The following is an 11988-nucleotide window of genomic DNA, read 5'->3' on the forward strand; positions in this document are numbered from 1 at the left end:
CTTCTCCAAGTCTCAGCTTCCACTACTGTAGAGATAAAACTAGATTTTTAAAAAATGTTTATTTATTTTTGAGAGAGAAAGACAGCATGTGCGTGAGGGAGGGGCAAAGAGAGAGAAGGGACAGAGGATCTGAAGCGGGCTCAGTGCTGACAGCAGAAAGCCCAATACAGGGTTCAAACGCACAAACTGTGAGACCATGACCTGAGCCGAAGTCAGACGTTTAACCTACTGAGTCACCCAGGCACCCCCAGATTAAGCTATATGTTGTGAAAGGAAATTAGTATTTTCTATTGCTTAATAAACCTATTATTACCAATATTACTATTCATATCAAAGGTTACTTTAAGGTCTTAGAATTTTATGAATTTGTTTCCATTATCTACGTATCTATTATCTGTAAAGTAAAAGAGTATTTTTTATTTATAAAATATTTAACATTCTTATTCACAATTAGAAAGCCAGGGAGGTTTATTAGATTTGTATAATTGGGGATTGAGGATAAATTGATAGATACAATGTATAGAACCCAATAAATACTGAAAGTTCTTATACGGTACACAAAATGCTTCCACAAGATTCATAATGTTGGAATAAACTATGAACTGTGGGTAAGTTTTCATGCATTACTGTGGATTGCATTTATTCCTCACCATGTTATTTGGGGGTTCCCATGGATGCTAAAAACCATATGTAACTCATTTACCTGGCTGATTTAAGAGGAGTTTGATAGCTTCCAAAAGTTTCCACTCTCTCTTTTCTAGCCAGAAAATCAGAATGCAGGTGCATCAGAGAGACTGGAAAGAGTTTAATGTAGATTTGTTGGGTGGGGGGGAATACTGGAAGAAACACTTTCTGTAAATGTGTGTGTGTGTGTGTGTGTGTGTGTGAACTCACAAGCATCTCTGTCTACACACCACACATAAGAAAGAGGTAATAGAATAGAGCCCTTCCTGCATTCAATGAAAAGACTCTGACAAACAATCTTAACTTACCCTGAGCCATGGAATAGTTTCAAAGCAGGTGCTTAGACCTCTTTACTCTCTGGTCCTTAGAAGTCTCTCATTTGCAAAGTCTACTTAGTTTACTAATAAGTCCAGTTACTTACTAGTTTCTCAACCAGAACTTGTGAACACTTCTCAACCTTAACACTTTATATATCCACATGGTATTATATTACCATCTTTCTTACTTATCACTGCTCACAGTTTCCACTTATAAAATCTTACTTCAGTTATTACATTTTTACTCAAAACTGGTTGTAAGCAAGAATGAATAATTCAGCACTCATTTTCATTTATCCATTCATGTCTGGAGATGGGATACTGGGAAAAAACCCCAGGGCTACGTACACATTTTGGAAACATAACTAAGATGTATTTCACACATACGATCCCATCCTCAGTCCAGAAACATTAACACTTTCAGTCCGTTGACACAGGCTTTTGTACGCTGGAAAGTTAAGAAATGCTTTTCAGAAAGGTCTTAGAAGAAAATAAGTGCCCCAGAAAACAGAAGGCAAGAATGTTGTCTGGGTTGTAGAGACCGAAGTTTTCCCTTCTAAAACAGAGACTCTGTGGACAAAGACTCAACATTATGTGGAGAAGCAACAAGACTTGAAATTGATGCCTTTGTCTAGTTTATACCCACAACTTTCTTTTTCAGCCTTGAGAATGGCTGCCTTTCTGACGTAATTATTTTCAACTGTTTATTACCTATTTTGAAAGCAATCTATCTCAAAGGAAGGAGGACTGGTGATATATCTGTATCTTATAAAAGGGACTGTCACTTTTTTGTAAGATACAAATATATAATTTTAATAATATTGCGCTTTTTTTTCCAGAACATTTACATGGTTTTAATCAGCGCCTTTCATTTGGAAAGTCATTTGCTTGTAGAAAACATATTGAACAGAGTTATTGTCAAAAAGGAATTGAGGAGCGCCTGGGTGGCGCAGTCGGTTAAGCGTCCGACTCCAGCCAGGTCACGATCTTGCGGTCCGTGAGTTCGAGCCCCGCGTTGGGCTCTGGGCTGATGGCTCAGAGCCTGGAGCCTGTTTCCAATTCTGTGTCTCCCTCTCTCTCTGCCCCTCCCCCGTTCATGCTCTGTCTCTCTCTGTCCCAAAAATAAATAAACGTTGAAAAAAAATTAAAAAAATAAAAAAATAAAAAAAAGGAATTGAGATAACTTGATGGAAAACAGGATAAAATGGTTTAACAGTATTTAATTTCACCTTTCTATCTATTATAATCATTATCATTATCATCAGCACCATCATCTATTAGGTACATGTATTCCAAATGTTCAGAAAGGGCAAAGGACCAGTTTCATGCAAAAGTGGACTTAATGAGTTAGGAATAACTGTGGAAAAACTTAATGTTATCATACAAAGTTGTTTAGAGTCAACAGAAAGGCAAGTTACAAGTGTCCTGCCAGGTAGGGCAGCCCAGCTGGGTTTGAATGGTAATTAACATCTGTATTATAAATAGCAAGTGAGTAAAACCTGTACCTTGGGCCAGGACTAATGACTTGAGGCAGCTTTTAGGTCACAGAGTGATTAACATGTAATTTTAAAGAAGTATGGATTCTAAATTACCGTTTATAATAACTTTTCACTTTTATTAGTCACAAGGGCGCTCGCATCTTTCATTGATATTCAAAGCCTACATATTGGCCAAGAACCTACTTATTTGATAGTTCACCTGGTTCAGATAATGGATATAAAATAGAAAACATTTTCCTGAAGACTCAGTGAAACTGCTTCCGTTTATCCCTTAGATCAGCACTGTCCGGGAGAAGGTTCTATGATGATGGAAATGTCCTATATCTGCCTTGTCCAATCAGATAGCCACTGGCCACGTATGGCTATTGAGCATTTGAAATGTGGTTTGTTGGACTGCGGAACTGAATTTTTATTTTTATTCCAATATTAATTAATTTAAAGTTAACTAGCTACATATGGCTAATGGCTACAGTATTCGTGAAGCTTTAGATTCAAGCTCTCTTAACTCTTTTGTTGCTAAGGGCATTTTTCTGAATGGTTTCACGCTATCAGATGCTGGACCTTTAAAACCTTGGCCAAAACTAAAACTCAAGCTTCCTGTCCTCCAAACTACTGAAGAATTTCTTATTTAGATTCCCTCCACTTGCAGCCACCAGTGTTTTGGTCGATTAATGAATAAGTTACCATCTAGGACCTCTTGTCTCTAGCAGTAGTCATGATAACAGTCTACAGATTCTCAGGTTCAAAACAAGCATCTTTTCTCTTTTCTCTTTCCTTTCCTTCCCTCTTTTTTGTTTTACGTGGATTTACAATCAAGCTAATTATTTTTCATCAGTTGTAAATATCTAGCATGTGGCTCTGTTTTTTCATGAAGTCAGTAAACTTAAAAGAAGACCTTTTCAGTAAGTACATGTTCAATGTGTAGGTTCAATCATTTCATTTTTCTTTGTATCCTAATTCATATGTGTTTTCCATCATCTGTATATGCCTGATAACCACTCTGGAGGCTATTCGACCTTCTCACAAATTCAAACCGTTATTCCAGAAAGCTGCAAGAGACCCGGGAAAGAATAATAATGAAGTCTAAGATTCATTAAGATCTTTTAAATTTAAAATACGATATTTTTTTTAAATTTTTTTTCAACGTTTTTATTTATTTTTGGGACAGAGAGAGACAGAGCATGAACGGGGGAGGGGCAGAGAGAGAGGGAGACACAGAATCGGAAACAGGCTCCAGGCTCCGAGCCATCAGCCCAGAGCCTGACTCGGGGCTCGAACTCACGGACCGTGAGATCGTGACCTGGCTGAAGTCGGACGCTTAACCGACTGCGCCACCCAGGCACCCCTAAAATACGATATTTTAATTTAACTCAGCAGACTCACGTTTATGTGATTTGTCCCTTGTTCTCAAAGCCCTGGGTCATTTTCTTACGTGTCTCAGGTGATTCGAAGCAGAATTCAGTAGAGGAGTCTGCCTGCTACTAGACAGAAATATCTCATCTTAACAGTGAGCCCTAGATATTGGTTTTCTAACTAGAGAGACTGGCGTAGGATTTTAATATAACCTCTATAATGCTCTGCTAGGGGAAATGGGAACTGCTGACGACATTACAGGCAACTATAACTTCAAAATGCTCTCATCCCAATGTATCACAGCTGAAATTTCTCCTCGCAACATGTGGCTATCCCTTGGAAGTATTATAAAGTGAGTTTCATATTAAAGGCAGTAGAAAGCACAGCTCCAAAGGGCTCAGTTATCTCTTGCCGCACACCCCTGGCCAGGCAGGCCATCCTCTCTGGCATTATAAAATCATCCGAACGTTACTAACACCTCTGGGGTTTCTGATTCATGTTACCGACACCAGAGTGTAGGCTCCAGATTCCACACAGCGTTTTTCTTACTGGTTCAATTGGCAGAATTTTGATATTGTGTCATTAATTTCTTCCATTTCTAACAAGATAATTTAATGAAATTACATATGTTGGACCCAATGTTGAAAGTATGTTCATGCGCACGTATGTCAGTGTTTATAGCGATGGAAAATCTCCAGAAAGCAGGGCTCAAGTCCTAAAAACACCAAGATGTTTCTCTTAAGTAATTCCGTTTTGGGAAAAGCTCTGTCACATGGTCCTTGCACATAATTGCCTCACCTCTGGACTGCTGCATTCACATCTGGCCTGAGCCCTCATGAGGTGGGGGTTGGTTTTGACTGTAACCTGATGGCAATTTGCCCATGTTTTGAGTCTGAAAATGTAGTTGGTTAATATTTTGAGTCAAGGGGTTGGAACATAACCATACCTCGCTCCCTGCTTCAGTGACATTGCAGTGGAGCCAGTGTGTGTGTGAGATATTGGGTATGGGCTGGGATGAAGGGAATGTGGGGGAGGAAAACACCTGCTACTCTTGGATTTTAACTTCTTCAGGGCTGGATTTCTTATTGCCCTCAGAGCAGCATTTCAATGTCCCAGAAGGAAATGAGAACAAAATGAAAATCAAGTTGTTGCAAACTAAAATGGACAACATTGAGGGTGGGGGGGAGGAGTGGGCTTCATATTTTAACCTTGTTAGTTACAGCAGCCTCCTATCATTTCACAGAATAGACTTCTCTCTCCTATAGGCTGCAGCTCAAATACCCAGACCACTATGGGCTTGGACTCAAGGCAGACCAAAGTTGGATTATTTTTTGCCACATCTTTTGAGGGCCCAGGAGGAAACAAGAATAATAAACAGGGCAGAGGAATTCTTACAAAATAGCTAACTGAAATGATCAGTGTATGTCATATTTGCTCCTTTTAGATTTATAATAAATGTTCATTATAATTAAAAATGTGATAGGAGACAGTTCAAATAACAGTTTATGTTAAGGGAGTCACTTTTACGTCATTCCCCACCTTTCCATAGTGGGGCTCCATTTCTACCCCCACCTGCTAAGAAGGTACAGTGGTCGAAGACATGCCCTGCTCCATCCTCCTCTGGGGCTTCTCCCCCATGGGAAAGGAGCAGCTACCCCAAATAGTGAAAGAGTGAAAGTTGGCCACCCACCAGGTGGCTCATATTTCTCAGTAGGGCCAGTGTAAGATTTAAGATTATAATAAAAGATTATAGTCTTGTTCTTTTGGGCTCTTCACACCTTAAAGGGATGTAGGGAAGGGCATAATTTCCCATTATGATAGCACTGTAGGAGTTGGAGGAGGAGGCTTTTAGTGATACCTGACTTCCAGTTTCCCCATACAGGGAACAAGAGTCCTGTGTACTCCCTTCTAGGAAAGTATCGAAGCAATATTTTCGGTTCCTGTCTCCATCCTTTCTTTTTAAGGCAGACAGCTTACCCGACTGATGATGGGGAAAATGGCAACATTTTCTGGGAAGAAAAATGGCAACACTTCAGTCCCTACTTGACTTTTCCCTTTTCAGAATTATCTACTCAAAACACACCTGTTCCATCTTCCAGGACCTTAGCTCATCAGTCTCCACATCCCCTGGGACTGGCCTACAATTGGGCAGGAAGTTGAACTCAGGCAAACAGCCTCAGATCTAAACACTGACCAAATATTGCCATTATTAAAATTTATTTTTTTTTTGTTCCCTGATACCTTTGCCTACTTCCTCAGTATTTCTCAGAACTCTCAGAATATTTACTTTGATGACTTTCTTTAGGAAGAGGCATCTGAAGGAAAGTGGAAGAGAATAGGACAATCAGAGCAAGTCTACTACTACTGCTGGAACCCCAGCTGTGACACCAGTATGGCTCTTACCTTGGTTAAATCAATTATTCTTGATGGATAAACTGGGGATAATGCTGAGACCATCCTTCTCAGTTCAAATGAGGACTCATTCGTGAAAGTGTATAAAGTACATTTAAGATACCAAAAAAGCTAATGTTATAGAACATTTACTCTGCATTATGAATAGTTATAAGTGTTTCACATGTAATAAGTAATCCTTTCAACTCTGCAAGGTAGGCTCTGTGTTTCATTCTCATTGTACACACGAGGACACCGAAGCATGGAGACGTTTTATAACTTCTGTAAGTCCACACAGCTAGTACTGACAGAGTTGAGATTCTGATGCAAATAATCTGGCTCCAATCCTGAGCTCGTAACTTCCGTGATGCATTCTCTTTACAAATAGTGGTAGATAAATTTGGTTTTTGTTTGTGTTTTAATTTTATTTGAATACTGTTGACACGCGATGTCACATTAGTTTTGGGTATACATCATAACGATTCGATGAGACTATACATTATGCTATGCTCACCACTGGTGCGGCTATCATCTGCCACCACACAATGCTATTACAATTCCATTGACTGTATTCTCTGTGCTGGACCTTTCCTCCCTGTGACTTACTCATTCCATAACTGGAAGCCCATGTCTCCCACTGCCCTTCACTCATTTTGTCCATTCCCTCTGTCCTTCTGACAACCACCAGTCTATTCTCTGTATTTGTAAGTCTGGTTCTGCTTTTTCTGTGTTTGTTTGCTTTGTTTTTTAGATGAATCCAGCTCTTAAAAATTATTTTTTGCTGTTAAAATGAGAAGAGGAATGCTTCAAGTATGTTTATGAAAGAGACAAGAGTCTGGCAGACACCCATCACACAACAGAAGCGAGACAGAATCTGTGACCTCCTTCCAAGTTGAGGGATGGAGACCTATTTCCTCAGTTCTTTCTGATGTTCTTCCCACTTCCCCTTTCGTTATTGCCCTTGTTGCTGTTTTTTTCCTAAGACATGATCAGGACTGAAATGCTTAGGAGTTGTGATTAAGTAAGGATGTTTGGATCCTAGAATCTAGGGTACTAGAGCAAGAAGCGATTTTAAAGACCACCTAAGAGAAAGCTGAGGCCACCAGGAGGTGAAGAAACATAGCAAAGCACACAAGCCCAGAGCTGAGCAATGCCAGGGCTAAAGTCCGGGGCTACAGCAAGTGCGACCGGAAAATACAAATATTGGAACCCAAATTAAATTTAAAAACTCATACTATGAGAACATCTATTTGTATGTGTGTGTGAACAAAAGAGCATGAAGAAAAGATTCGTGGATTCTTAACTTTGTGTGTTGTGAATCTAAATGTATAACCCTGTGGCATTGTGCTTTTTCTTGTTGTATACTCTGGTTTTATTGGTTGATAGTCACTTGAGGATAGTTACATATAGCTAACCTCCAGTTTTGAGACTGTGTACAATTTAGATACTGATGCTCTGTATCAACAAGCACATCTCCACCAACCGTGACAGTTTTGTGCAATGTGAGCTAATCCTGGGTAATACTAAATAATTTTTAGGAGGATGCGGATTTGTGCTCAAAGTTCTTATTCTCTACCCCAATCTCCATCACATCTTCTAATAGCCACAAAGACCAATCGTAAGAGATTTTTCAAGGCAATCCTCTGGCACAAATACCGAGTCAACCTATTCCAATAGCAACTCCTTTGCAAGTCCCTCTTAGTCACAGAACTGACCACCTTGATGGTATGATAACCCAGTCAATATTCCTCAAAGGCATTTGTCATCCTGGTAATAACTAGCAGTGCCAGGATCACACTGGAAGTCAGTTTGATCTCAAAGACCATGTTCTCTCCATAATGTTACAAAGGGCTCTAAATACCAATTTTTCCAGTAGTTTGTTGTATGGCTCCGGGAATTCTCAGAAGCTCAGTATATTGTCTTGGTTACAATTTACAGACACTGGCTCAGTTCTGCTTCAGAAGAGTGAGCATTTTATGGAGTTTGTAGGAATATCTCATATAATCCAAGGACAGGAAGTACAGTTTATGAGAGACAAGAACAGAAGCCGTAATATCATCAGGAAACAAGGCAGCTACTCTCCTTACTCTGTGAAACTCCATGCTTAATCTGTGCCCATTTTTTTTCTCTGAACACTGGTTTTTAAACTTTTTCACATGCCTGGTGCAAAAGAGTTACAACCCTCTTCAGCAGCACTGCTGCTAAATATCTTCCCAGCTTTACCAATATTGTTTCAGCTTTTGTTCCATGACCATATTTGTCGTGTGTCAAGGAACCCATCCTTGTTGATGGCAGCCAGATTTTAAAGGAGGGCATAATCAGTAGACATCCAAATAGGTATAAACTATAGTATATCTATATTTCCCTCTTTGGGAAATGAGAAGACTCGATTTGATAATAATAATAATAGTAATAATTGATAGTAACTAAGTCTTTATTCTATTTCAGGCACTTGGCAAAATAATTTACACATCTTATCTTATTGCACCTTGTAACAACCTTATGGGGCAGGAAGTTTATGCCCCATTTTAAAGGTTTATTATTTTGAGAAAGAGAGAGAGAGGGCACGAGCAGTGGCAGAGCAGAGACGGGGGCACAGAGGATCTAAACCAAGCTCTGCACTGACATCAGACAGCCCAACACGGGGCTCAAATACACGAACTGTGAGATCATGACCTGACCAGAACAGGATGCTTAACCCTCTGAGCCACCCAGGTGCCCCATAGATAAGTTAAATGGGGCACAGATAGGTTAAGAAATTTGCTCAACATGACCTCTAAAGTGCCTTATAATCCCCAAATGCTATAGATTTTAGTTAAATATCACAGTCTGAATAAATCTGATATACATTGAGTGAAAATAATATGAAAATATATTTTACTTCTTGACCTCAGGTCATTCTTTTTCTTAAAGACAAAGCTAGTACATACACAAAAATAATGCAATATAGTTTGATGATCAGATTAGTTAATTTAAATACTTATCATCCCAAAATGTACCTAGAACATGGTGATAATAAATGATGAAATACCAGGGGATCAGGCACCCAGAAAAAATATCTCCAATGAAGAAATGGGGACTTTGTGGTTAAAGAAGAAATATAAAACCAAACGCAAAAGAATTCAAATTGAGTTACTCCAGTTTGGAAGACATATTTTCACCTCCCAGGCATGTTTCTGTATTGTTCCACAATGTAATCATGCTTTGTTGACCATGGGTTATGACGCTCCATTCATGGCACCATTTGTAAATATTTAACTCTGTGCCCAACCTTTATAACCTCTTTTCAAATGCAGCACAGTTGAAAAAGTTTTACAAATGCAGTCTTTTCCAATTATAGTAGAAAAGAATGGGGAAACATTCAATTAAGTAATTTTTATTTTCATACTGTATAATGAAAAGCTCTCCATTACTGGAAGAAAATGATACAAAGTCAGCAAAGCTTATACATCAGTAGTGAAGTGCTCTGCACAGTTTCACTGCAATGTGCCCCTTTAGTGGATTTGACTAAAGAACCAAATTTCATTTTGCATCTAATAACTATAGTAAAAAGAATTTTTCTCACCATTTAAGGATGAAAATTACCATGATAGAAAGACAACAGTCATTAAATAAATTAAAAGCATCTTTAAAGTTTTCCATATATATATATAATATATATTTTAAATCGCCATTAACTGTACAAGCATTAAATTCTGGACTAAGACATTTACAGAAACTAGTGTGAAAAGCTGAAAAGAAGGCTTGGTTTTTAGAAAAGGGGTGGTCATTTAATCGCCTATATACTACATTAAAATACAATTCTCCAGGGGAAAAAAAGCTATACAGAGCAGTCAGATTTATCCCACATTTCTTATTTAATTTTAGACCTAATCTTATACATCAGGCGTGCATAGCTATTCTTTAAACCAACCTGATTCAACAAGAAGTCAATATCCAGATACTAGTTATTTGTTAGCGCAGAGAAAAGTGAAAGGAGAAAGACTAAACTGAATAATGTAATTATAGAAAGAAATTATGGAAGACGGATAATTGTATTATACACATAGAATTGTCTATAAAAATATTAAACAGGCGACAAGAGGCTTTTTTTTTCAGAAATAAAAACATCTATCTTAAGTGAGTAAATGATCATCAGTTAATATATAGCTAGGTGAATGTAAAAATGTATCTGGAGTATTACAGTCCTGACATCTGGGGAGTCCAACCTTCAAGTTTAAATTCCACAACCCCAAATCCTGTAAATTGTATACATTATCTACACAGCTTACAATAAGATACTTTGAAAATACTATATTGACATCAGCAGTCCCTGAATTTGAGTTCAAGAGAACGGTTATTGAAAAAAATTTCGTCTTTAAGTGACTCTGTGTGTGTGTGTGTGTGTGTGTGTGTGTGTCACATCTAGGAGTGGGGGTGGAATGTCAGTTTGGAAAGAGAAGCGGGGAACAGGAGAGAAGAGGGAGAGATAGGCAAAGATGCATGATTTAGGAAATGGCATTTCTAAACATAATTTCTTTTCTTACACCATTGCCATTTTTATATCAGGAGATTTATAAAAAGTCTATGTAAAAATTATGCATATACCAGTACCTAAGAAATTGTGAAATAGTCGCTTAATTTTCCAACTATTTCAAGTAAATTTTTATTAGTTAAAATATCATTTCATTTATTTCAACCCCCTCGACTGAAAAGAAGTCTTCCTTTATTTTGGGGGAATAAAACTTTCCCTGTTTATGTCCTCAGTGTGGTAGTGAAATGATGGTTATGAGGCCACACAGCCATAATGACTGGTCAAAGAATATTTTGATTGCTAAGAGACTCCCAAGATGATTCATTGTGTTGCAATTTTGTTATATAAGTTGCTAATTAAAATAAAATCTTAGTTATTACTCAGAAAGTTTTATTATTGAGAGATTTTCCTGGCCATTGTAGGATTTAATCTGTAGTAAGTAGGCATCAGTTAAAATTAAGAAAGGTAACAAACAAATATCTAGATAGAAGACTGAAAAGTAATGCTGGGAATGGCTAGAGATGTTGGTTGATATATCTCTAGAGAAAAAAGCTAAATTAAGAATTTCCTCATAGCTACGAATAAAAAAGAGGTTTCTTTATTGAAAGATGGCATGACTAGGATATGATGGCCACACACTGGCTCACTTCTATTACATAGTTTTGCTTTCAAATTTTTGATAAAGTTTATTTGTTTGTTTGTTTATTTTTTAATGTTTATTTTTGAGAGAAAGAGAGACAGAGAGAGAGATGGGTGGGAGAGGGAGGGCAGAGAGGGAGACACAAAATCTGAAGCAGGCTCCAGGCTCTGAGCTGTCAGCACAGCGCCTGACGTGGGACTCGAACTCACGAACCATGAGATCATGACCTGGGTCAATGTCGGACACTTAGCCAACTGAGCCACCCAGGCACTGCTCAAATTTTTGATAAAGTTTATTAAGAGTAAGTCCCTTACCTATCTCAGTTTGAATATTTAAAATAATGCTACCAGAATAAAAAAAATTAATTCTAAGAAACCATAGTAACTCAGGCACCAGAACTTAATTTATTAGTTCTAACTCGTGTGTCTCATTCATCGAGTTCATATATACTCACACCAACCTCTGTGTCCTCCAAAAGTGTCAAAGCGCTTCTTTCATGGTAATCATCTTCAAATGGATCTCCAAAAATAAGTTAGAAATTTAGAAATATGACTTAAACCACAGGGAATTCCATACTCACCCCCAAAGGCT

Source organism: Prionailurus bengalensis, chromosome B1 (genome assembly GCF_016509475.1).
Source record: "Prionailurus bengalensis isolate Pbe53 chromosome B1, Fcat_Pben_1.1_paternal_pri, whole genome shotgun sequence".
NCBI classification, from domain to species: Eukaryota; Metazoa; Chordata; class Mammalia; order Carnivora; family Felidae; genus Prionailurus; species Prionailurus bengalensis.